The sequence below is a fragment of the Mauremys reevesii genome, linkage group 7, assembly GCF_016161935.1.
Source record: "Mauremys reevesii isolate NIE-2019 linkage group 7, ASM1616193v1, whole genome shotgun sequence".
In the NCBI taxonomy this organism is placed as follows: Eukaryota; Metazoa; Chordata; order Testudines; family Geoemydidae; genus Mauremys; species Mauremys reevesii.
Window position 1 is genome coordinate 27,072,807 of NC_052629.1, and position 25,217 is coordinate 27,098,023.

A 25,217-nucleotide genomic window follows, 5' to 3' on the forward strand; every position below is an offset into this window, starting at 1 on the left:
GATGCTCACGATGGTCCTCTCTCCACCCCTTCATTCTTCTCGAAGTCTGACAGTCCACTCGGGTTTGCTTCCTTCTGCAAAAGATATTCTCTTCTCCATGTGTCTCACTTTTAAACTACAATAATCACATCAGACTCTTTGTCCTAAAGCTAAGAACAAAACACTTGGTTCCTTTTTCTCTGGCAACTTCCTAAAAGTACAATACCCTGGATACTACTGAGAGAAGGTGGAAGGGGCATCTACATAGTAGTCAGTTCTTGGGAACAGCTGAAAGCATAATATTGGTTCTCCTATGTGACTGAAGAAGAGAGACTTTTTCTCTCACTGCATGTCTGTTGTGATCAGTCTTCAGTGTTTAAAATTACAAAATGTAGCATAAATTCAAATAGCTTTATTATTTTAATTTCAATTTGCATGTTATAGGGCCTGCCCCTGCTCCAATTGAAGTCCATGGCAAAACTCCTGGTGACATTGAATAAGATCAAGATTTGTCTCTTGGCATCCTGCTGATGCCGGCTATCATGCTAAACATGACCACATCCATGACACTTACAGATTGGGACCTCAGTGAAAGATGATTAAGCCAGGATAGAAACTACCTCTGCCCCTCCCCCCACTGAAATCACAATTCTAACTGTTAGAAGAATTTTTCCTCTCTTAAAATCTAGTTTTGTGCTCTGGCTCCCATAGAACTCAGTACTGGTTCATCACTTTGTCCCTTATTTCCTTCATTTGCCTAGTTTAAGAAATGCATACACAAGCCAATGATATGTTTTCCCCAAGTTTCTAGCATGACAAAGCTTACTCATGATTATAGCAATATTTGACTCCACACTTCAGCTATTGGGACTAAAATGGTAAATGTTTGTATAATCCTCAGGCAGGCAGGTTTGATGTAGAGGAAAATGAAGGGAAATTCCACTGACCGTTTGCTTTTGCAAACTTATTCTGGATAGTTAAATCTCCAAAAACTTCACTAATGAGAAGTATTAGTTGTTCTCTTTCACCCTCCATCAAATGTGCCTAGCTTATTTACCTGAATAAGACACCCAGAATTCTCCCTCTTTCTTTGTACCATTGTGCCAAATTCCTCACTTCTCCTAGGTAAAAACCTGAATTGAGCGTAGAAAGCCTTAAGACATTCTTGGAAACTTTCTTTACCTTCTCTCTACCCAATTGCCTTATCTGATTCACCTTTTCAGTCCTCTGCTAAAATTATCTGTCAGTCTCCCTGAGAAAATACTAAGTTGTCAATAACTATCTGCTAGCTGTTCCATAACATAATTCTGTACCAACCAGGAGGCAGCCATCACATCTGATGACTTTCATAGACTTAAGGTCAGGAGTTTGACCCACCTGCACAATGCAGGCCACAGAATCTCACCCACTCACTCCTGTAACAAACCCCTAACCTATGTCTGAGTTAGTGAAATCCTCAAATCGTGGTTTAAAGACCTCAAGGTACAGAGAATCCTACAGCAAGTGACCCGTGCCCCATGCTGCAGAGGAAGGCAAAAAACCTCCAGGTCCTTTGACAATCTTCCCTGGAGGAAAATTCCTTCCTGACCCCAAATATGGTGATCAGTTAAACCCTGAGCATGTGGGCAAGACTCACCAGCCAGCACCCAGGAAAGAATTCTCTGTAGTAACTTAGATCCTACCCCATCTAACAGCCCAGACTTGTCTGATCTCCTGCCCCTTTCCCTTCTAAGGTCATTATCACTTGGATCTTCAGTGTGACAAACGTGTCTACTAATATACTGTACTGCTCCTACACTTGTTTGTGGCTCCTTTTTTTCCCCTTATGTCTTGCTTTTACGTATTGATGCATATCATAAAAATTAACTCGATGATACCTTATTTGAATACCTTGTTTAAAACTAGCTTTCTGTCCCTTCAGTGGGACAGAGTTTCATTGCTTTCTGTGAATTTTCTTAAGACATAACAGAAGTTTTCCCACCACTTTTTGGTAACTGACTACTTTTTCCTTTTAGTTGCTCTAGATCACAGTGGCTCAGTTACTGTTGCAATCAGTCATTCCAGGAACAATTTGTTTGTGTTGGTTTTTTGTTTTTTGTGTGTTGGTTTTTTTTTTTAAGGAGGTTCAGAGGTGACAGTCTCTTATGTCTCTGATACGGTAATTAACAAGATTACGTAGCCATACTTGTAATAACATACTTTGTGGCATTGCAAAAATGGGCTCATTCATAGTTGAGTAAGGGGAGATCTGTTTACAAACAGAAAGTCCAACAAAATCCAATAGAACCACATAACATTTATAACGAGAAGTCTGGTGGCACCTTAAAGACTAACAGATTTATTTGGGCATAAGCTTTCATGGGTAAAAAACCCCATCTGAAGAAGTGGGGTTTTTTACCCATGAAAGCTTATGCCCAAATAAATCTGTTAGTCTTTAAGGTGCCACCGGACTCCTCGTTGTCTGTGGATACAGACTAACACATGGCTACCCCTCTGATACTTGGCACATAACATTTATGTATACAATTAAAATAATTGGTATGATCAAACTAGATCAATAAGTAAAACAGTCACTCACCTGTCTGAAGTGTTCTACTGTTAACCTTCTCAAATATCTTAGGTGGCTTCTGGCCTATAGGGGATGGAGAACACGTGGGGCAGTTACTGGAGACCTCAATATAGAGTCTACAAATGCAAAATAAGCTGAATACATGTGGAGTCACTTAAAACTAGAACTGATCAAATAATGCTAACCATATCTGAATAAATTATTTGACCAACGATTACAAAACAAAACTTCCAGTTGGCAAAGTTAATTAGCCCTACTTTTTGCTTTCCCTGCAAAATGTACTTTGTGGGCGGAGAGTTAAAACCTTGTCATTAAATCGCCAATAAAAATATGGCAACGGGTCAAGGCAGAGTAGTAACCTGTAAAATCCAATTTCATAAGACACTCTTGATTCAGCAGATAGTTAAGAAAAAATCTCCCACTAAACATGTTCCCATCTCTCTTTGCAGCTGTCTTTAATATATAAGCATAACTTGCTGTTTGAGAAGTGGTGGCTTCATAAATGTCTGCACTGTAACTAAATGCTTGTAATATACAGACTCTTATTTCAGTGGTATGTTTGTTTTGGTAACCATTAAAACTAAGACCAACTTTGCTGATTTTTGCTTTTAAGATTAAAGGTCTTTGTAGTTGCTACTGAAAATTTAGTTAAACAAATCCTGAAAATAATGGGAGTGTCAGAATAGAGGAGGATATTTAACCTTAAATCTAAATCCCTATTTACAGTAGGCCTGCTTGGAGGCCAGTGTAAGGTATTTTAGCAAGGGTCATGTTGTAAATGGAACTGCTTAATGAGGTGTGGGAGCCAAAATGCAGTCAAGTCTTCTATCGGGATTGCTTTTAAAGGCAGACCTCCTTGGGGTAGGGTGGGGAGAAAAGTGTGGGAAGATGGTTACCTCTAACTGTAGTCTGTGAAAGACACAAAATATAGATCTGGCTTTGTCTAGAGCGGGGGTCTCAAATACGCGGCGGCCCGCAGGGCTCTTGCGTGTGGCCTGCCAAGCTCCCCAGCCCCTCTGCCTACCTGCGGGATTGCCCCCTGTGGTGCTGTGAGCCCCGCACCACTCTCTGAAGCAGCTGGCAGTATGCCCCTTCGGTCGGGGGAGGGGGGGAGGCGGCACAGGGCTCCTGCGTTGCCTCCTTCCAGGCACCGCTCCCCGCAGCTCCCATTGGCCGGGAACAGGGAACCGCGGCCAATGGGAGCTTCGTGGGAGGTACCTGGAGGAGCGGCAAGAGCAGCAGACGCATGGAACCCTGAGCCCCTCCACCTCCACCTCTCCGTCCCCCAGGGGTTGCAGGGACATGATTCCAGCTGCTTCCTGGAACGGAGTGGCGCTGGGCCAGGGCAGGCAGGCAGGGAGCCTGCCCTGGCCCTGGTGCACGCCGCTGCCACCCCGGAGCCACTCTAGGTAAGCAGCACCGGGCTGGAGTTTGCACCCTGAACCCCTCCTGCACACCAACTCCCTGCCCTGAGCCCCCTGCCACTTCCCGCACCCCTCCTGCACTCCCTGCTCTGAGCCACCTGCTGCACCCTGCACCCCGACCCCATGCTGCACCCCTCACCCTCTTGCACCCCACACACCAACTTCCTGCCCTGAGCCCCCGCCGCACCCTGCACCCTTTCTGCACCCCCTGGGGCAGCGTTGGGGTGGGGACTTCGGGGAATGGGTGGGAAGAGGCAGGGCCTAATGGAAGGGGTGGAGTGGGGGCAGGGCCAGAGGCAGCGAGGGATGTGTGTCGGTGATGAGGCCCTCGGGTCAATGCACTAGTCCTCATGTGGCCCTTATGGTCATTTGAGTTTGAGACCCCTGGCCTAGAGCAAAGGCCAGGGCCGGCTCCAGGCACCAGCATTCCAAGCTGGTGCTTGGGGCAGCAATCTGCAAGGGGCGGCAGTCCCTGTTGTTTTGCCCCCAAGCAGCGTGCCGAATTGCCGCCGCGGGCAGTGGGGGCAGTCCGTGTGCCCTTAGGGCGGCACGTGCGTTTCCGCGGCAGCGGCAATTCGGCAGCCGCTTCTATGTTTAGCTGTCCATGGTGGCTTCAACTAAACATAGAAGCTACTGCCGAATAGCCGCCGCCCCGGAAACGCGCCTGCCGCCCTAAGGACACATGGACTGCCCCCACCACCGCCAGCTGCAATTTGGTGTGCTGCTTGGGGCGGCGAAAACTGTAGAGCTGGCCCTGGCAAAGGCAAGCCTGTATTCACTTGCTGAAGTCTCAAATGGGGCAGAAGTTGCACTATTACTACTCTTGGCACAGCTAACTTTTAAGCAAGCTTACAGAAATTGTTGGTTCTGCCATTTTCAGATTATTTGAGCAAAACCAGATCAGGTTCCAAGGATGTAACCAAGTTATATTTTTTGACTTGGCTTATGAAAATCATTCTGTATTCTCCCCCTTCCCTCTTGTAGGAGTTCCACACTAGTGTGGAAGGCACTTAGGTGATTTCCTATCGTAGATATTAATGGGGAAATGGGTCTTCAGCAAGACTGACTTCCTTTAACGTCAGAAACAAAACCGCTGAAGATGTATCAGTGATTGAGGGAGAGGGGTGCAGCCTATATGTACCTAGATAAACATGTTTCATGTAACTTAATTTTACAAATGCATGTAGCATATTTCTTTTTATTAACTCAAATTTTACACATCAAGCAAATTCATGGAATATTGATCCATTGAACAGTAAACAACATGTTTTATCACAACAGTAAAAAGTTCCAATATATCTTTAAGTTCTTGTGGTACGTGGGTCTCCTCATTATCTTTCTTTTGTGCTGCTATCCTCTGTTTGTGAATTACAATAAATTTTAGGTAGTGTGACCACCTTAATATTAGAACTCAATTTTTTGAATTTGGCATAACATCCAAACGTTCGGATGCTTATTCAAATCCCTTCCTGCCGTTCTCTGTCCTCGGCTTCTTGCCTGGAAAAGGCTTCGACCTAATTGCCTCGCCCCAAGAGTGGAAGCTGCAAAGAGGAAGTGCATTGTCCTCTTCCCCCCGTCCCCCCACTGTCTTTGAGGGGAGATTCTATGCCCCTCCTTCCTCTCTGCATTCTCCATGTATTCGGGGGGCGGGGTGGTTGAATTTTAGGACTTGCCCATTCTCTCCTGGGGTATATCTACACTTCAGGTGGGAGTGTGCTTCCCAGCTTGGGTTGACAGACGTGCGCTAGCACACTAACACTGGTGTAACTGGGAGTAGCACAGGTGGTGGCTCAGGCTGGCCACCTGAGTACAAACTAGCGCAGACCCCCTAGGTACGTACGTAGGCGGTTAGCTTGTGCTGCCACCTGTGCTATCCCCAGTTACACTGCTGTCTGTTAGCACGCTAGCTCAAGCAGAGCTAGCGTGTCTTCCCACACTGGGGGTCACACTCCCAGCTGCAGGGTAGCTATCCCTGAAGAAGAGGAATCCTACCTATTCCTAGTTGCCCTCCACTGATAGCTCATGCCTGCTTTTAAAGGAGGTGGGGTCAGTTCTTATGGGAGTACAGCTCCTGACTGTAGAGCAGCGGGTAACAGACAGAGAACAATCTTGGACTAATGGAGTCCATAAGAGGGGGAGAAGCAGCAGTCTGCCTCGTACTCTGCTCGGTGCCCCCCTAATAGCAGGGTGTCCAACTCTCTCTCTATATCTGTGTATCTAAACAGCTCTGCTAGTTGCCAAGGACTACAGACACTCAGCTTTGGATTCAAACACTGGACACTTGGCAAGTCTAGCAGTGCATCTACGGTAGGATTGTAGGAGCATATACCAGAAGTGACCAAACATTTTAGAACAAATTGCCTTAGAGATCAACTCTATGGGTTATGAAATAGGTGGCCAGTTCAACAAGTGAGTGTGAGAATTAAAATTCTATAGTCATCTGGAAACATGGAGGCCAGAGACTGCTCGGGTCAACTCTGTAGTTCAGAGTGAGGGATGGCAAACATTCATGTCAACCCAGATGAGATTTTTGACCTACCTATGAGTCACTCGTGATTTGAGGGTGAGATTGGTTTTAGTCTGATTTCAGTAGTGTTCTTTTGAGACTGTCTGAGGTTTTGTGTGTGTGTTTTCTTTGCTATCTTGACTGATTCACAATGGGCTATAGCCAAAATTCAAATCTGGAATTTTTTGTGAAAAGTATACATTTTTGTGCAAAGCTTTTGTGAAAAATGCATGTTGTTTGAGCGGTTCTGACATGCTGACCACACGTTCATGAGAAACATTTACTGAAGTCTGTGGAGGGGAGTTATCCTATGTTGCAAGCTTTAGCAGTGCAAACTAGAATGGGGATTGATCTAGAGGCAAATATAGATGCGTGTTCTAGTTGCAGTGACTAAGGCAGTGTGTGTTGAGCTCTGGTCTATAGCTGTGAACTGTTTCGTAAACATAAGGAAATATTCTTCTTGCACTCTTTGCTCTCTGCTTGGCTTTTTATGATTTAATATGGAGAGTTTAGGCTGGAAGTTTCAGAAACCTGAAACTCCCTGAGCAGAATGGCTTCTCTTCTATACCCCTCCCTAATGCCAAATACCCCAAGAGCTTTCTACAGCTTTCACACCATAAATGGGTTTGTTAGCATATCCAGGTTTGTTTTTAAATGTTAACTGCCAAACTTGTGCATGATATAGCCCATATTAGGCAAATTTCAATGGTAAAAGGCTGCCCAAAAGCATTGGGTGAGGTTCTTTGTGCTTCTAACAGGTGCAGTATGGAAATCAGAACTCGGCTACCTTGGCACTCATATGGTCCTGGGGTCTGGAAAGGTCCTTGGTGTAGTGTAGACAACCCCAGGGGCCTGGCTAAGTTAGAGCAACCCTAGAAGTCTTCTGTATCTCCTTCAGTGATGCACAGAAACTCAGCAGCACTATATGCTTTTGCCTCACCTGTGCCAGGGTGTGTAAGGGGATCCTCAGGAGGCAGTATTATGGCTGTCATACTCCGGGCCTGTGCCACAGCAGCCGCCCCCAGCTATAGAAGGGGATTTTTAGAGCCCCTTCTAAACTCTGGCCTCGTACGCAGCAAAAAAGAGGTCAGAGCAGTGAGGGTCTTGCTCACTGACTGAACACATTTAGGAAAATCCTGCTCCAAATTTATCAGAAGCCTCTGTTAACAACTCACTTTAGTGGGTCTCATGAGCCGTATCTTACCAGGTTTTTTGTTTGTTTTGGGTTTTTTTGGCTTGTATCCTAGAGCTTTTTGTGGGGCAAGAAAGACACTTTCACATACAATACCTCTAAATGTCTGCATTAAATGGCTTTATAGTACTGATGTTCCTTTGGCATTTCACACCAAGAAATGCAGCTCTTTTACCTTGACCTTATTCTTGCCTATATCTCTTTCTACTGGTAATATTTTGTATGGCCATGATGCTACTAAACTTTAAAACTTTGTTATTGTGGCATTTTATAAGTTAACTCTATTGCTATCTGCTTAATATAACCTTCTTTGTGATGACTGGCTCTCGTATTGCAAATTGAACCACATTACGTAGACTCCATGTAGTAAGTTCTAATAATGTAAAACTGGGTTACAATTTCATTTTCAAAAGAGGTTTTCCAGCTTTGTGTGCATATTCTCTGCATTCCTGGCAAAATAAGAAAAAGGGCTGGAAGAGGGACAGTCCTAGGGCCACTTTGACTGAAGCTCCCTTCTATAGCACACCTGTTTTAGTTTCCCTCCTTTAGATACCCCAGAAATAGTCCAAAGCCTCTTCCCAAGATAAATATAGCCCTTGTGTAGTTCATTTATGGCCAAAGTCTTGTGTGCATAAATCATAACAAAACAAGTCCCAATACCATAGTCCAGAATTCCCCTAGCATAGTCCAAACAGCACGTGCAACATACAGTTCCAGGGTCCTTCATGCCCCTTCAGTGCACTCCTCTTTTCCTTGTACCAAGGCAGCCACCCCAGCCCTTCCACCTGGAGTGCAAGCCTAGTCTTCCCCAGGGAGCCCCTGCAGCCTCTCTGCTGGGAGCATCCCTCATTCTCCCTGGGCCTCACACATTTCCTCTGGATCCAGCTCTCTGGCCCTGGAGATGTCACGGGGTAAGCTCCTCAGCAGCTGTCCTGCCTTTGTCCTTCTCTGGCCCGTGGCTCCAGCTCTCTCGCTTACAGCTAGCAGGTAATTCCCTCTGCTGCTGAGCCTAACTTCAGCCCTGGCTCTTTGGCTTGGGGGCGCAACCAGCAAATCCCTCTTGCTGCTCTCCTGCTTTCTCCCTGCTCCCAAAACTAGTTTCCTAGTCAGGTCCTCCTTCAGATTCTCCCTGACCTTGTAAAGCAGGCCTGCACAACTCGTAAAGCAGCGAGGGCCATATTACTCCAAAGAAAACAGCTGAGGGCTGAAACACCTCCTCCCCCCCCCCCTCCCCAGCGCCGCCCAGCTCCGCCGAAACACATCCCCCCCGCCCCAGTGTCGCCTGGCCCCGTGGAAACAACCCCCTCCAGCCACGGACTCACTGCTCTCCTTCTCACCGCCCCCCTCCCCCCAAGTATAAAGCCTCGCCTCCGCTGCCTGCCCACTCGGCACGTCGTCCCCCCCTCACCTACGGGGAGGGGAAAGGGGGGCTGTGTGCAGGGATTGGCTGGGACTAGCCAACCCCCAAGCACAGGGGCTGCGGGGGGAGGGGGGGGAGAGAGTATGCTAGGGGCTGGGGAGGGGGGCAGCAGTCAGGGCAGGGCAGGTGCAACACACGTCTCCCCCGGGATTTCCTGGCTGCCCACAGACCGTTCAAACCCACCCCGATCACTATGGAGGCTGCACTTACTGGCTCTGCCTTCTGCCCAGGGCCCGCTGAGGCGGGAAGCGCTGGGCAGAAGTGACACGCCTGCTGTACGCCAGGCGGGGGGAGCGGGAGACAGACACGTGTGGTTCTGGCTGTTAGGGCGGTTGGAGCGTGGCACACGCAGGGCTGTGAGGTGCCCCCCCGGGCAGGGGGCGAACCCACCAGCCCCATCCCACTGCTTGCCCGCAGACCGCACAGTGAGCCCACGCGGGCTGCATGTTGTGCAGGCCTGTTGTAAAGCCTCCAGGTGCTGCCCCACCCTCTTAACTGGTAGCACCCGTTCTGGGACAGGGGCCCTGGACCTACTTCACTTCCTGGGGCCAGCCATCCTGTGACCGGAACATACACAGCCCTGCTGTGTGACTAGAGATTGTGGTGGTGGTGAGGATAACTGTGTAGTTAAGGTTGTAAAAATACTTGTTGTTTTCATGTGAAATGACTTTCTGAAACGTTTACCTTTTCTGGGTTGAAACTTGCTAGGCTTCCTCTCTGACCAACTCCAACAGCTGATCTGAAACATCAAACTTCATATGTGAACAGTTTAGTCAGCATATGTATGTAGCTAAATTTGAGGCAGGGGAGAGCCTCGAAATACATTACAAATGTCTGAGATTGCAGGGCTGCCCATGTGCTGTGGGTTTCCAGACTGATCTGCAGAGCTGGCTAGTTGCAGAGTGCTTGTTGGCTCTCGTGTTTCCAGCGGGGGCGGGGAGAGAGCGTGCAGATGGACAGGACATTGGCTCTGTGATTGCAAATATTGAGATGGTCCTGTCTATTGGCCACCTGCCCTCCTAACTTGTGGCTTGTGCTGTGGAAAAGTTTTGAGCCCCTGCTGCAGAATATTCAAGTGGGCTGCATGCTCCAAGTACTCCGGGGGACACTGTTAGCAAACTGGAGCTATCTGCTTACAGGAATTTACAAGTTCAGCTGCTGAAGGAGATTATAAAACTGAAAGGCTTAATGATGCTCCTAGGACATGCAGCAAGCTGTTTTTACTCCAGACTAAGCAGATTATGGCACCATTTGGAGCTGGTGAACTTGCAAAGCTACAGAGAAAAGAGCTGGCAAAGCATTGCCAGCAAAGTTTGTCAACTAGAGGCCAGCTAGCTGTGCAAGGACTCCTGTACTTTGGGAACTTTAGCCAGTTCGGTCTGGATACGGGTGCTGACAAGGTCTGCTGGAGAAGCTGTCAGACCATGGCTTGCTGAGCAAGCCAATGAGTGCAGAGTAGGAATTAACTGTATAGTTGGCCAGTGCAGTTTGTAAACTGAGCCAGCAGAAGAGCTCGATGCTTAAAAATGTGATCAATTCTGCAGGACCAAAATACTCTACAACTCTTCTGCTGAGTTCTGATACCCTGACTGTCACTCAGATCCTGCAAACGTTGCAGCAGGGAGTGAGGGCAAATGTATCCATTCTCCAGATAACCAAGAGTTTTGTTTAATGAGGATTCTGGTGATCAGTTTGTGACTGCAGTTCAAGGAATTTATAAACTCAGTTGGCAAAGTTTGTGACAGCTGTAAATTGCACAAGTCAAACTTCTGCAGACTTTTCTTTAGACATTTTACATTAAAATCTAAGTGCAGACACCAGATATGTAAGATGGAGAGAAAAACCTAATTTAATTGGGTTTCTGTTTTCACTTGTGTAATGATTGCAGTGATTGAAGTGAACTGGATTATGGGATCCCAGGTACAGAAATTGCTGCAGAACTATGTTTTGAGGTGGGACTTGTGTTGAGTGGCCTTGGAAAATAAGAGAGATGAGGCCATTCCAAAAGGAGTCCTGTTACCTGTGGATGCCCTCCAGTAAGGGTCAAATACTCATTTTTATGCCTCTTATTTTCCAGGTGTCTGCTTAAATATTGCACTAAAAACACTTGTCAAGTCACGCCTCAAAGTGAATGCCGTACAAGTGAGCAATATAAATAACTTTGATTTTTTTTTTAAACTCTAGAACCAATTCTGTGGATACTTTGCTTGCTACCTGTTGGGGAAGGAGAGAAGAGATTTGGATATGTGGTATTAAAAATAGAAATGTTAAGCCTACTCCAGGTGCTGTCACATGGGACTTGATTGTGAAAGGACGGAGTTTAGTATAGAAATGCATAGATTGTTTGTTTGTAAGTAACATGGATGCAAGATTTCTTTAGTTGCCAATTTTTGATTTGACATGAATTAGAACAGAATGATTTAAAGATGTTTTTGTTTCATTAGGCAGTGGCTGTTTGTTTGCAAGTCTCCTAATCCCCTTCTTTGTCTTTTCCACACAAGTGCCCGTAACTGACATTGTGACAGGATTACTAATATCATTAAGGGGCAATGCCTGCCTGCATCAATTCCTAAAACCAGAGTGACTTGATCTGGTGCCTGTTTTTGTTTGTTTTTAAAAAAACAAAAAAACAACAAAAAATGAAGCCAGTAATAGAAAGTAGATTAGAATGTGCCATTTATAGTTCGACCTTCAACGTGTGCCTTCATTTTGCACCTTTCAGTTTAAGTGTGTGTATATGAGCTTTTCCTAAGAAAACATACTGAATCTATTGTTGCATTAACTTGTTACGTGGATCTCTATTGTTTATTTTCATTCTTGATGCTGGAAAAATTATTCCCACAATCAGATTGTAAGACTCTTTCCCGAGTGAGTCAGAGTGGAGCTTCAGCTATCAATTTTTGGAGAATTTATGCTTTCACAAAATAAAACAAAACAAAAAAATAACTAGCCCTTTAACCAATGGAAATGGTCTTTCCACGTCTGCAGAGGGCTTAGCTGGCAGCAGTATGGAATTCTGCTCTGGCAGCAGTGAAACATCAAAGAATCCCATCACTCTCGCGCTGCTGCTGGACTCTTCTGTGATGTGCTTGTCAGGCCATTAGACTGTTCTGAATAATAGTGTTGTAGGTTGGCATCTGAGCGTGCCCCATCCTGGGACCCTGTAGGCACCCCACCCTTCTCAGGATTTCTCAAGAATACTTCTCCAGCATGGAGTGGGATATGCAGTGGGTTCAGTTATTAAGGTGGACCCCCTCAAATAACAAAGTTCAATACCATAACACTAAATGTTCTGGCTCTACCATCTTCTGTGACTCTAGGCCAGGAGTAGGCAACCTATGGCACGTGTGCCAAAGGCAGCATATGAGCTGATTTTCAGTGGCACTCACACTGCCTAGGTCCTGGCCACCAGTCCTGGGGAGCTCTGCATTTTAATTTAATTTTAAATGAAGCTTCTTAAACCTTTTAAAAACCTTTATTTGCTTTACATACAACAATAGTTTAGTTATATATTATAGACTTATAGAAAGAGACCCTCTAAAAAAAATTAATGTATTACTGGCACGCGAGTGAGTAAATGAAAACTTGGCACAGCACTTGTGAAAGGTTGCTGACCCCTGCTCTAGGCTATTCATCACCCTCAGTTGTTCGCTTCAGATGAGGGGGCCTCTCCAGCTTCCTCCTAGAGTCTGCTATTAGAGTTCAAAAGCTTAAACGAAGCAAGAACATAAACAAAATCCACTTTATAAAGGTCTTGCATCCCTCCTGGCATCCTGCCCTTTGTGCAGGCCATAGGGGTCCTCCCTGGGCCTTCCTCTTGTTCTGGAGTCTTTCTCCACTATCTAGGCCTCCTGACTTCTGCCGATCTCCCAGGTCCCAGGGAACAGGCAGTGAGAGCCCCCTGTCTGTGCTCTTTCCTTTCCCCCTCTCTTAACTGAGTCTCAGGCCTAACTTGCCCAGCCCCTGCCCACAGTGCCCAGGTACTGCCTTATACCCCAGCTGGAGCTCAGCTGGCAGTCACAAGTGCACTGGCCTCTTCCCTGTTTAAAGGGCCAATGCTACCCTGTGACAAGTAGGCTTGTGGTAAGGAGAAACTCTGCAAGTTCTGAATTAGATGACAAACGAGGGAAGATACTGAAGTCCCCCATGCAGTTTCTTCGTCTGGTATGATATGTGGCCTATGTAAGTGAACATAATGGGTCATCATCACTAGGGCAAAAGGGTAATAAATTCTCTCTGGCAGCTTAGCCCTGAGCCTTTCTGGCACAGATGCTGCCAGCTGCCTTGAATTAGTCTAGTAATTGTCTGTCTGGTTGCTAGTCACTCATGTATTTTTCCAGAATGGAGGACCAGTATCTTTTTACTGAACTTTTCAAAAAGTTCATTAATATCCTGAAGGAATGGACACTTCCAAGTGGTTTAACAGTTCCCTTAGTGCATGTTGGATTGTGCTCAATACTAGGTCTGTTTCCTGTGTAAACTACCTAGTTGAGGGGAATGAAGTATAGTGATGTTATTTGTTTGACTCGTAAGATAACCTGTTACATCTACACACCTGGCCAATTTACTGGGAAGTGTGCCGCCTTCTAGGCCCAAAACAACACGATGTGCTGGGGTGCAAGCGTGGGGGTCTGAGAAGCCTCAGTTCCTGTTTGCTTTTTATTGTAAAGTGAACCTTTTTCAAAGAATAAAAAAACCTGTGAAACGGTATTACTTCATAAATACCTAGTCAAGATGATGAGTTAATGCTTATGAAGGCATATCTACCAGCCCTTCCAAGCAGGCTGCAGATTGATGCATTGGGATTTGAAGACTGTTCCAAACACCTGGTGTTCATGGCTAGTAAGGCTGCTGAGGCAATGCAATAAATTCATGATGCTTCCATCCTCCGTTTAGATCTTCCTCTGGCCACTTCTAACAATGGCTCTTGACTTATTTGTTCTTTCTGCGCACACACCCCCATCCCACCCCCCGAAGTTTTCCTTTGATAAGGATTTTTTCCCTCCCCCACGCTTTTTATTTCTGTTTTGAGAAGCTGAGTCTAGGGAATCTTGTTGCTGAGAGGGGAAGAGAGAGAAACTCCACATCTGAGCTCTGCCTGGAGGGAAAACTTCTCACTCTCTTCTGGTCTCTAGGTGAGCAGGATACTCTATTTTTTTTTTTTATTTTATTTCAGTTGGGACTTGCAGGAAATGGTTGGGTGGTTTTACTTCACCCCAGTCAGAGTTGTAGGAAGAAGCAAGAATTGAATATACCTCTGAGCTTTCTGCTAGGGCCTCCTTCCCATCCCTTACAAGGAGGATGGAGATCTGCGCTAAATGGATTTGGCAAGGCTAAGTGAGAGTTTACGCAGTAGTTCATCAACTGAATGATGGATGGAAAATATCCCTCAAAAGTAAATTACTGGGGGAAAGGAGCAGGCAGTCTTCCAGCAGAACAGGTGATCCCTTTGGTATGCTCTTTTCAATGAGGAAGATATTGGGAGCAAGCACGAGAGGGAAGAAACCACTCAGTAATTTTTCTAACTGGTCCCAGGGATGAGTATGCACTTCAGTACCCCTTTAATGCTAATAATCCAGGAAGCATCTTCAGCCTGCCCTTCTCCAGGAAAGGGAGAATCCTAAGATTTCAGTTCTGAGGCTTCAGAACGAATCTTAGGGTATGGCTACACTGGCGATTTGCAGCGCTGGAAAGCCTCCACCAGCGCTGCAATTAGTAAGTGGCCACACCTGCAGGGCACTTCCAGCGCTGCAACTCCCTGGCTGCAGCGCTGGCCGTACACCTCACTCAGCATGGGAATAAGGATTCCAGCGCTGGTACTGCAGCGCTGGTCATCAAGTGTGGCCACACACCAGCGCTGTGATTGGCCTCCAGGGTATAAGGATGTATCCCAGAATGCTTTTATAAATTACTTTGTTTTGTTATGCAGCCTCTCTTTGTTTTGTTGTGAACGAGCTCCGAGCTCAGTTGCCGTTGCTGCTTATCTAAAAAACAAACAGAGCTCCTGTTTGCTGTGATCATCTGTACCTGGCTGTAAACAATCAAATGAGAGGCAGGCAGGGAGCGAATGAAACAGCGGGGAGTCGTGTTGGCTGCAGGCTGTTTGCAATTAAGAGTTAAGACTAAGGGGTCGGAAAAATGTTCTGATTTTTCAAGGCAGGAAGCTAAACACACAGTGTTGGCTCCAAAAATCCACTCTCTCTCTCCCCCCGCTCCCTGTCACACTAGACCCCACTCCACCCCCCTCTTTTGAAAAGCACGTTGCGGCCACTTGAATGCTGGGATAGCTGCCCATAATGCATCACTCCCAACAGCGCTGCAAATGTGGCCACACACCAGCGCTGGTAGCTGTGAGTGTGGCCACACACCAGCGCTGGCCCTGCACAGCTGGATGACCAGCGCTGCAAACCGTAAGTGTAGCCATACCCTTAGGGATAAATATTCTCAGTTGACCACTTTGCACTGATTTTAAAACAATTAAGCCTCTCAGGCTCCAGCCAGACTAGGAATAAATCAAGAATATCTCTAGAAAATATCTTCCTTCTGGGCCTAGAGGAATTAATCCTTTTGATCTGTGCTCTAAATGACATGCTATACCAATTGCCTTCTCTAACAACAAAGTGGAGGCTAAATAGCGGGTATATGAAATTCTGTAGGTTTCAGTGAGAGGAAATACCCCATGATCTAGATAAAGGACTAAAAGCGGATTCAGCAGTAACTGTGCTAATGATAGATCTCAGTGAGTCCTCTAAAAGGACTACTCCCACACTTCTAGCCACATAACTGCTCCATTATGGGCAGAGAGAACTTGTTCTCAGGTGAAATGTTGAGCCTGGGCATCCACAGGCACAAGTCCTATTGACATGAGTGAAAATTAACCCTCCCACATTGTTGGCCATAGTGGAAGCTCTAGTGTAGACTGGTCTGGGTGCTGTCGCTCATCCCCAAGCACCATATCTTCCAATCATGCTTGAAATGGGCCTTATTGGCATTTGAAATGCTGGCAACAGGCTGCCTATATTGGGGCTTCCAGTGTTTCTAAAGCCATTGGAGTTAAACCAGTGTTGGCAAAAGTAGGAAACTTTATAAAACAGTGGGTCTCAAACTTTTTTACTGGTGACCCCTTTCACATCATAAGTCTGAGTGCAACCCCCCAAATAAATTAAACACCCTTTTAAAATATATTTAACACCATTATACATGCTAGAGGCAAGTGGGGCTTGGGGTGGAGGTTGACAGCTCGTGACCTCTCCCCCCCAAGTGATGACCTGGCAACCCCATGAGGGGTCCTGACCCCCAGTTTGAGAACCCCCGGTGTAAAATTTCCCTAGTGTAGACAAAGCAGTGTTGCCAGGTGGTGGCTCAGTGTGAAGAGAAAAGCCACTTAAATAGAGGATCAGAGGGGGAATAAATCAAGGGGGCCTATGAAAATACCTTGTTCCCAGGACCCTCTTCTTCTTTCCCATCACATTTATGGAACTGATCTTGTGATCACCTCAGTAACTCCAAACTGTTCCCTCTGCTTTCTCAACTGGACCTGATCACTGCCCCTCTGAGGCACTGGGATTGAGCCTTCCATATATCTGTGTGGCCAGGACTAGTGGTGGGTTTGGGAAGGGAAGTGGTGGCTTCTCTCCCTCATGCCAACCTGCCTGAATGAAGAATCTAGCTCTTGGGACTCCCATTTGTCTGCCTCACCTACAGTCTGCTCATTAACATATCTCAGATAGCAATACTTCTGCCACTGCTCTCAGTAGTGGCTTAGGGTTAGGGTACCTGGCAAACCATCAGGGCTAGTAATGAAGCACTAAGATTCAATTACACTACCTCACCATGTATCTCCATATGTAATCTCTCACCTTAAAACCATACTCCACCCATCCTCCTTCTCCCTCTCGGCCTTCCCCTGCAAAAAAGGAGAGAGCTGACTTACCCATGTAGAATGTGTATTCCTAGCTCATGGGTGGTGTTTACAGATTACTTACTCTTTGTCTCATCTCTAAGGGGATGACTTCCCAGACATATCCTGAGTGAAATATATTGTGATACAGAGGTTTCTTAGCAAAGCATCCCCTATTCTTTTTAAATAGCTTTCACTTCAGACCTGACAAACTCACTACACTAAATACATACCTTACACAATATTTATCCATAAAGGTAGCTACAAAAAGCTCACAACTTGCCAAGATTCATAATCAATGTGAGATGCACATACAGGTAATATTTAAGAAATAATGTACAGAAGGACCTCAAAGATAGGAACACTAGAGTTGTGGACACCCCATGGAACTAGAAATCGTCTCTCAGGCAGCAGCGCAGACTTTTTTTTTTTTTTTTTTAAGTACTGCCTCAGGGTTCAGGGCTTCAGCCATGGGGAGGTTGGAGTTGCAGCTGCAGGGTAGTGGCGTGCTCAGGGCTTTAGACCTGGAACTTCAGCCATGTGGCTCTTCTCTCAGTTTCAGCCTCACAAGGGGCTCTGGGGCTCAGGGCTTCAGTTCTGTGGGCTTTGCTTCCAGTTTCAGCCCTGGTATGTGTGTGTGGGAGGGGCAGGGGGAGGGCGGGACATGAGCTATGAGGGAAGTGCCAGTTTCATTCCCAGGGGTTCCCCCATAGCTCAAGCCCTGGCATTCCTGCCCTTGCTGAAGCCGGGAGCAGAGCTGTGGGGAGCCCTGAGACCCATCACTCCCCCCAGCCCTGGTGGTCCCTGGTGGGCTGAAGTCCTGAGCCCCCGGCCTGGAGCCCTGGTGCCCTGAGGGTCTGAAGCCACAGATTTCTCTTCTCCCGCCCCCCCCCCCCCGCACACTCCTGGCAGCTGCAGCGTCTTTCTCTTCTCTCCTCCCCCCCCCCGCGCCTCCCCCCAAAAAATGTGCCTGAAGTCTGTAATCTCTTCTTCAGAGTTACGGAACATTTCAGAGTTATTGACATCCTCCATTCCCAAGGTGTCCTTAACTGTGAGGTTCCACTGTATTTGTATTGAAAATATGCTTGATGAACTTGGAGTAAAAGTTAGTTACCAGTGGATACAGTTATGAACTGACCAGTTAACACCACACCTCATTTGGAACTGAAAGTACAAATCAGGCAGCAGCAGAGACCAAAAAAAAAAAGGCAAACACAGTACATTACTGAGTTAAATGTAAACTACTATAAAAAGAAGGGAAAGCCGCATTTTCCTTCTGCATAGTAAAGTTTCAAAGCTGTGTTAAGTCACTGTTCAGAGTTACAAACAACCCTCCATTCCTGAGGTGTTCGTAGCTGAGGTTCTACTGTAATATGTCTTGGTGATGGCCCATTCAGGCAGAGGGAGTTGTCCTCTGCAAAGATTACCTCTAGCCTTGCTCCAAGACTACCAATTGAAAATCATCACAGATAACTGCAACAGTGGAAACTACTGGAGGTAAAAAAAAAAAAAAACACAATAACATCTGTTTGTCCTGACTGTTAATAAAGACAAAAGTCCAGCTCAGTATATGAGAGGGGGAAGAAAGATCCTCTGCATCCTTTCACTGATGAGACACCTTGGGGAGTGGGGATTTTTGAAAAATTGGATCCTTGTTCCTGTGAAGCCAGCCAGCTCTGCAACAGACTGGACTTTTTTGGGGCAAGGGGCTACTTTATTAGGTGGAGGTAACTATTAAGTGTAGACCCAGGTTTGTGTTTTATAATTTTGTTTTGTATTGTAACCATTTGTTTCCACTATTTTGTTTCTAGTTAATTCTCCGTTGTTTCTTACATAAACACATTTAAAAAAATTAGACATGCTCATGAGTGCTGTGATTTTTACTGGAGCAGTGATTTAAGATAACAGTAAACTGGGGAACACAGCTTTTTTATTTTTTAAGGACAGAGGAACTGGGATTAGTTAGAGTAACCAGTGACGGCCTGAACATCACATGGGAATGATTAAAAGGGGCTCAGGGACCTACTGTTAACCTGTAAGGCTGGCATAGCCCAGAGGAGAGTGCTTGAGGTAGCAGGCTGGTGGCATTAGAGAGTTTACACCCAGCATTGTGAGCAAGACTACCTAGCATAAGAGGCAGGGGGCTAACACAATGATTTCCAATCCTGGATGCCTCAAGAACAGTCACATGGACCTCTTGTTATATTGGAATCCAATCCTGTGATTAGATCCATGCAAGCAGCCCCTCTGCTCATGCCTACAGAGACATGCCCATGCAGGTCTGATTATCAGATTGAAGTTTCTCTGCAGGGATTGACTTGTGAGAAGTACACATTTTAGGTGTAAATTGAACAGCCTTTATATAAAGTGTAACTCCATGTTTCCAACTCTCATGATATTTGTTGTCCGTCTCAAAGCCCCGGCTCCTAGAATCAAGTGACATGGGGAGGATCTCTGCTTCAAGTTATTTAAAAATAATTAGCCCTCGTGATTGTGGAGAAAATCTTGAAAATGTGAACTGTGTACACCCTAAAGGCTAAAAACCCAGTGAACATAAAGAATCCAATGAGGTTTTTTGTTTTAATCACTATTTTTAAGCAAATCTAATTATTTTATTTGAGGATTGAAGAATGAGTTTTTCAGTGCTTGAGGTTGGCAATACTGAACTTTCCTCAAATGACCCATGATGTCTAAATTAGTATGAAACATTGTAAATTTATTGCTACTTTGTGTTTGGTTGAAGTGTGAAAAATCTTTCCTCTTTTACTTAGTTCATTTTATTATCCTGCTTTATAAGCTATTGATATTTTCCAATGCACACCTGATGAATCAAAAGAGGAAAAAAGTGACCCACAACCTTACAGCTAGTATTTTTGACCCACACTAGTGATATATATGTGTTTGGGTTTTTTTTAAGGTTTCCCTGCTCTATCAAAGGGGCCTGATAGTTAATCACTTTCTGAAAAATCTGTCTTCCTGAAAATCAGATCATCTTAAATGGTCTTTAGTGATTCTGAGTGCCCAACTTGTTGCTTAATAAAATCTTGGCCTTTAAATATTAGTGCTAGTTTTAAGTTTTGGATTCCATCCAGCTATGTGATATCAGATATTTCTTTGTGAAATAGAATTAGTGTGGGGAATGATGGTTTTTCTTAAGGCATCAAAGTTATTAAAATGCCAAATGACTTCTGAGAACATAATGCTGACCCAACTACTGTATTTGACTTTTTCCCTGGGGAGAAATGTCTTAAGCAGGTTTAATAACACCGTGGTATAACATCCACCACCCAGACGCAAGGCAGAACTAGACTAAGCAGAAGACAGAGGGGCACATTTAAATCATGGGTGTGTTTTTTACTTTTATCAAGGGGACTTACATAGTTGCAGCAGATACAAAATGGCTAGTCATATACAACAAGCCTGCAACAGGATTCACCAGCTGCATTAAGTGGGCAGAGGGGCTGGAACCTGGGGTGCTACAACACTTCCTCGCTTGAAGTGATTTCCATCATATACAGGGTTTACAGTTTGGTTCAATGGCTCTGAGCACCCCCACTGTACAGGTTGTTCCAGCATCCCTGTAAGTGGGGCTATTTTTTGCCCTCCTCTTCCTCTGCCACCTGGATTGTTCCAAACATCTCTAGCTGTAGTCCTAGCCACTGACCATGCTGCCTCTCATGCTGTTGACCTGAATCAATAAATACATAATATGTAAATCATCGGGGACTTAGCAATTTCCAGACTTTCAAACTTCTCTTTAAATTTCAGTTTTGTTTTTGAGGTATTGTATGGTACTAGCCAACTGAAGCTTGAGAGTAACCAGGTAAGCCTGTCTTCATTCATCTAATAAATATTCCTTCATTAGTCAAATGAACTCCACTTGAAAACTGCTGAATATATCCGGTAGTCTATTTAAAACAGCCTTCGGTGCTCTCTTACTTTTAAGAAGCTTCATCTTTCTACTTGAGCCATGATCTCCTATATTTAAGGATATTAGGTGCTGGTTTGTGGTGTTTTTATCAAAGCTGTTGTAAAAGCCAACTTGCAGTTGTGCCAGTCCTATCAAATTTCTGTTGTGAGGAGATAGTCTTTGATCTTGGTCTTGAAGCAATTTAATTAAAGAACACATAGGGCAGGCTGAGTTATGTACACATTCCATGAAAAGAAAAGGTGGGATGGGGGGAAACAGTTGTTGTTAGAAGATTTAATCTTATGACAAAACTAACTAGGTTTTTGTGGGTTTTGTTAGTAATGCTTCAAAAATTCAAACCAGAAATTGTCAGTTGCTATGTGCTTAATATTTCTTCCCATACCACAATAACTGTTTTTTTTTTTATGAGCTTAGTTTGGTAATGTACAATCTGAACAAGTTTACAGAATTATTTCTTTAAGGCGAACAGTAAATGCTGAAATGATGTAGGTATTTTTCAAAATTCCACCTGTTGCGTCTTTGTTTCAAAGGTGCAAATCACACATTGCAGATAACTTCCAGGCCCCAATGTGCTTGATAAAATAATTGTTTTCAATCAGTTTGTGTTTGGGTTTTTTTGAAGCTCTTCTTTGAAGTAGCTGAGTTTTGAAAGTGTACAAGAAACTTCTGAATAGAGACTTTGCTGCAATATAAAGGTGCTTTAGCATAAGTTTCATAGGAATGTCCAAGGAAGTGACTTAAAAACAAATTTCCTGTCACTAATAAGATTGTAAAGTATTAAAATACTGAATTTCTAGCTTTTTAGCATGTTTAAGGGCGGTGGGTTTTTTCTTTCTTTGGTTTTTGCTTTTCAGTCACCTTGGACAAAGAGAGGCAGGTCAGTTTCACTTTTAGTTTCTCCTGCTGACAAGAAGGAGACTTTCCTGCATTTTTAGCAGTGCAGGGAAATGTGATAATGTTGGAATTGACTTATTTAAATCCATTGTATAGTGGATTTTTCTTCTCATAATTCAACTTTTAGACTTTGAGGGTTTTCTAAAACAGGTCTTTTATCCTTAACCATAGTATTACATCTCTTTCTGTTATTCATCAGAAAGGTAAATGTGAGGCCCAAAAATCCTAGATCCTGACTCTGTATGCTGACAGTATTAATTTGAGAGTTAGGACTGATCATGGATTTTAGTGCTAGGCCGTGATTGAATTGCTTCTGATGTCCATTTGTGGTGACCTGTTTTCTCTAGAGGAAAATGTTAAAAACTTGAGGATGACCTCTGTGTTTTCAGCCACTCTTCTGTCAACAGGATGTCCTGACTTGCACTGCTCAGTCATTATTCTTAACCAGTTTTACTCCAGTCAGTCTTCAAGATAAATGGAAGGGTGTGTGTTAAATAGATATGCAAATGTTTAAGGCCATTGATCATGTCAAGGTACTACAGCACAATTTCAGTACATTTTGCACAGCAGAGTTAATTAACAGAATGGCAGGCGTAAGTTGCAAGGACTTCTAGGTAAAATCTTAACCTTGTTAAATGTTGCCTCTTTCTTTAAACAAACAAACCCTCCCACTGATATGGCCTTCTGCCCAAACTACTGCAGGCCAGATGACAGGGTCCACAATCTTACTTTCTGCCTAATAATCTTAGCACATGCTGTTCGTGTTGGAGTGGGAGGAATGCAGCATTTTGAATGTTGTGACTTCATTACATATTAGTAGCGGAAAGCCCATGCTGTTGCGTAAGTGTGGTACTTGGACCAAATAACTCATCTGTTCAGTCTTCCTCATGCAACCACTCAAACTGCTGCATGCAAATTATCTGAGTAAGGGTGGTGATTGGTTGTTACCTCTGATGCGATAATGGCCTCAGATTCTTGGCATGATATAAATACATGCCTTGCTGTCACGTGTGTAATTTGTAAAGTCGAAATGGCTAAGAATTTAAAAATGGGTTGGTAACAGACTATGAATCCCAGTGATGATTGAACCTGGTGATATTCTGAACAAAAAACTCTCAGCCATGTTCGTAGCTGTTTCATCACTTCACACTGATTCCACAGACATTCTAGGCTTCAGAGCGAAACACAGAAACAGTCCTGGAATCTTCTTATATTGACGATTTGCATTTAAAGAGAAACTAAGTGTTCCAGTATAGTCTTTGAGGTAACCAGGTAATAAGAGCTTCTGGGGCTCTTAGCCCAACTTTAAAAGGCCAATAAAATAGGTACATATCACAACTATTAGAGATTACTATAGTTGGGTATGAATAACTTCCTATGCTTAGTCCAATCCATACCTCTATTGGGAGTGTTAATGACTCTCGTTGGTATCCTGCAAGAATGGTGTGGGAGGAATACTCTGTACCAATCTGGTTTGACAGCAATATCTCACAATCATCTCAGGTCTCTACCTGTTTCAACCCTTAAGTTGAAATGAAATGTACTAATTTCTGATTTATTTATTTTTTCATTTCCATTCTGAGCAGAGTGTGGTTGGATGGAAGGAAACATCTCTTGCTTTTTTTCTTTTCTTTTTTTATCAGAAATGTACATTTCTACCTGAAAACTCAGATGTTAAACATGCATCAGCTAATTTAAACAGCTGCAATTCCTTACTCCAAGCTTAAAAATAGTTAAAGGGGTTAGATTCCATGAAGAACCTTTTTTCCTATTTTATAAAAATTTTTTTGAGAAGTACGGGTCACAAGGGGAAAAAATGGACTATAAGAATCTTAAAAATTCCTGATAAGTCTTTTCCTATACTGGACTCTGGTTAACTTAAAATATTCCTACACCAAAAAGTGAATTGTTTAAGATTTATATACTAAATATCACATTCTATTCTTTATAATTAAAATGACAACTCCATTCTTCAAAAAAAATATTTCAGTGGTATTGTTGCTTGCTTCCAACTTTTTATTTAGATCTGTGAATTCAACGAGGCTCTTATTAAACTGTAGCTGCTGTGTCTTCAGTTTGCCATGCAAATTTAGACCACAAGAGTTGCAGGTTATATTTGGATGAAGTAAAGGAGAGTGAGCCTCTCACAGCTAATATTGGTCAGTTCTGTACCACTTGCAATAACCTCTCCCTCTTTCACTTTCTTCAAGGTAACAGAAGATAAGAGCACAGCTGTTCTCCTAGAGTTTCATGAAGTCTGTAAACATCCTGACATGCTCCCCAGGAGAATCTTGAGGTTGCCATGCAGATGACAGCAGGATGAGTTTCCTTGTCAGATTGCACTGCTTATCTGTGAAGGGTGACGGGCACCTGGACTGGAGTTAGGAGACTCTTCTGGTGCGAGGCTGACAGGAAAGTCTTAAGGATATCTAACCGAAAACAAGGGAATTGACAAGTAAAGCAGTGAACTAGGAGAATAGTGAATACCACAACTTGGAATGTATTTATTACTTAAAACTAGCTACTCTTGATAAAATCCCAAAAATTATTGCTGCTGCTTATTTTACTTACAGATTTCACACACTTGTTAATTTTAAAGCTACAAAAAAACTTTTACTATATACTGTATTCTAAAAGATGTAATTGAAGCAGGACATGCAATAGAATGAAATCAGTGTAGTGTCTTAAGTACAATGGACTCACTTTTGTGTCAATTAAAACTTGGAAAATGTGCAACACAATTATGTGGCCATTATTGTGCACACTTTAAAGCTTTTCAAAGATGTTTACTGCAGAGCTGAGATAATCAAGTAAGAACACTATTTTTTCAAGCACATAAACAAGCAATCAACTAGTAATTCAGATTGTGAGGTATTCTAAATTAATCTGTGCTTCTTTCAGTCATCTCTACCCATATGCTGTACATCCTAGATACATTCATCCTAAATGCACAGAGGTGGATATTAACCTATTGCAGTTCATTAATGAACTTAATCTTGCATTCAGACTTTTCTATTCAACAGTGTAGCTTGTGGCCCATTGAGAATACATGCTGATTGATAGAGAGAGGATTTTCCACACTTAACATTGCAGATAGTTACTAATGCTCTTTTTGAAATCTTTAAAACATTAAAGAATGAAAGCCAATTTAAAAACAAACCGAATTACAGTGAAGTTTGGGAGGTTTTCAGTATCACTTTAAAAATAGCTCGGATCTTCCTTTTGTGTAACTTAAAAAAAACCCAATAGCTCCAGTATCTAGTAACATATATCTGTGATACTCATTTTAGTAATGGGGAGGAGAGTTCAAAATTGCCTAATACAGTTAACGTGGCTTGTATGTACTAGACTGAAACTAAGTGAAGTGTCATTACAACATATGCTATTTGTTTTTTTCTAAAA

The 25,217-nt window shown here is 43.9% G+C and overlaps 1 protein-coding gene and 1 long non-coding RNA gene across 2 annotated transcripts in view; one reads left to right on the forward strand and one right to left on the reverse strand.

The window, feature by feature from the left end:
• Positions 1-24,556, forward strand: part of PWWP2B (PWWP domain containing 2B) — a 42,470-nt gene extending 17,914 nt beyond the window's left edge. Inside the window, exon 3 of the mRNA XM_039482590.1 lies at positions 24,026-24,556. The gene's annotated coding sequence lies outside the window, so the exon portion shown is untranslated. The remainder of the gene's footprint in view (positions 1-24,025) is intronic.
• Positions 23,818-25,217, reverse strand: part of LOC120369367 — a 47,235-nt gene continuing 45,835 nt past the window's right edge. The window contains exon 4 of the long non-coding RNA XR_005583112.1: positions 23,818-24,244. This is a non-coding gene — a long non-coding RNA (uncharacterized LOC120369367). The remainder of the gene's footprint in view (positions 24,245-25,217) is intronic.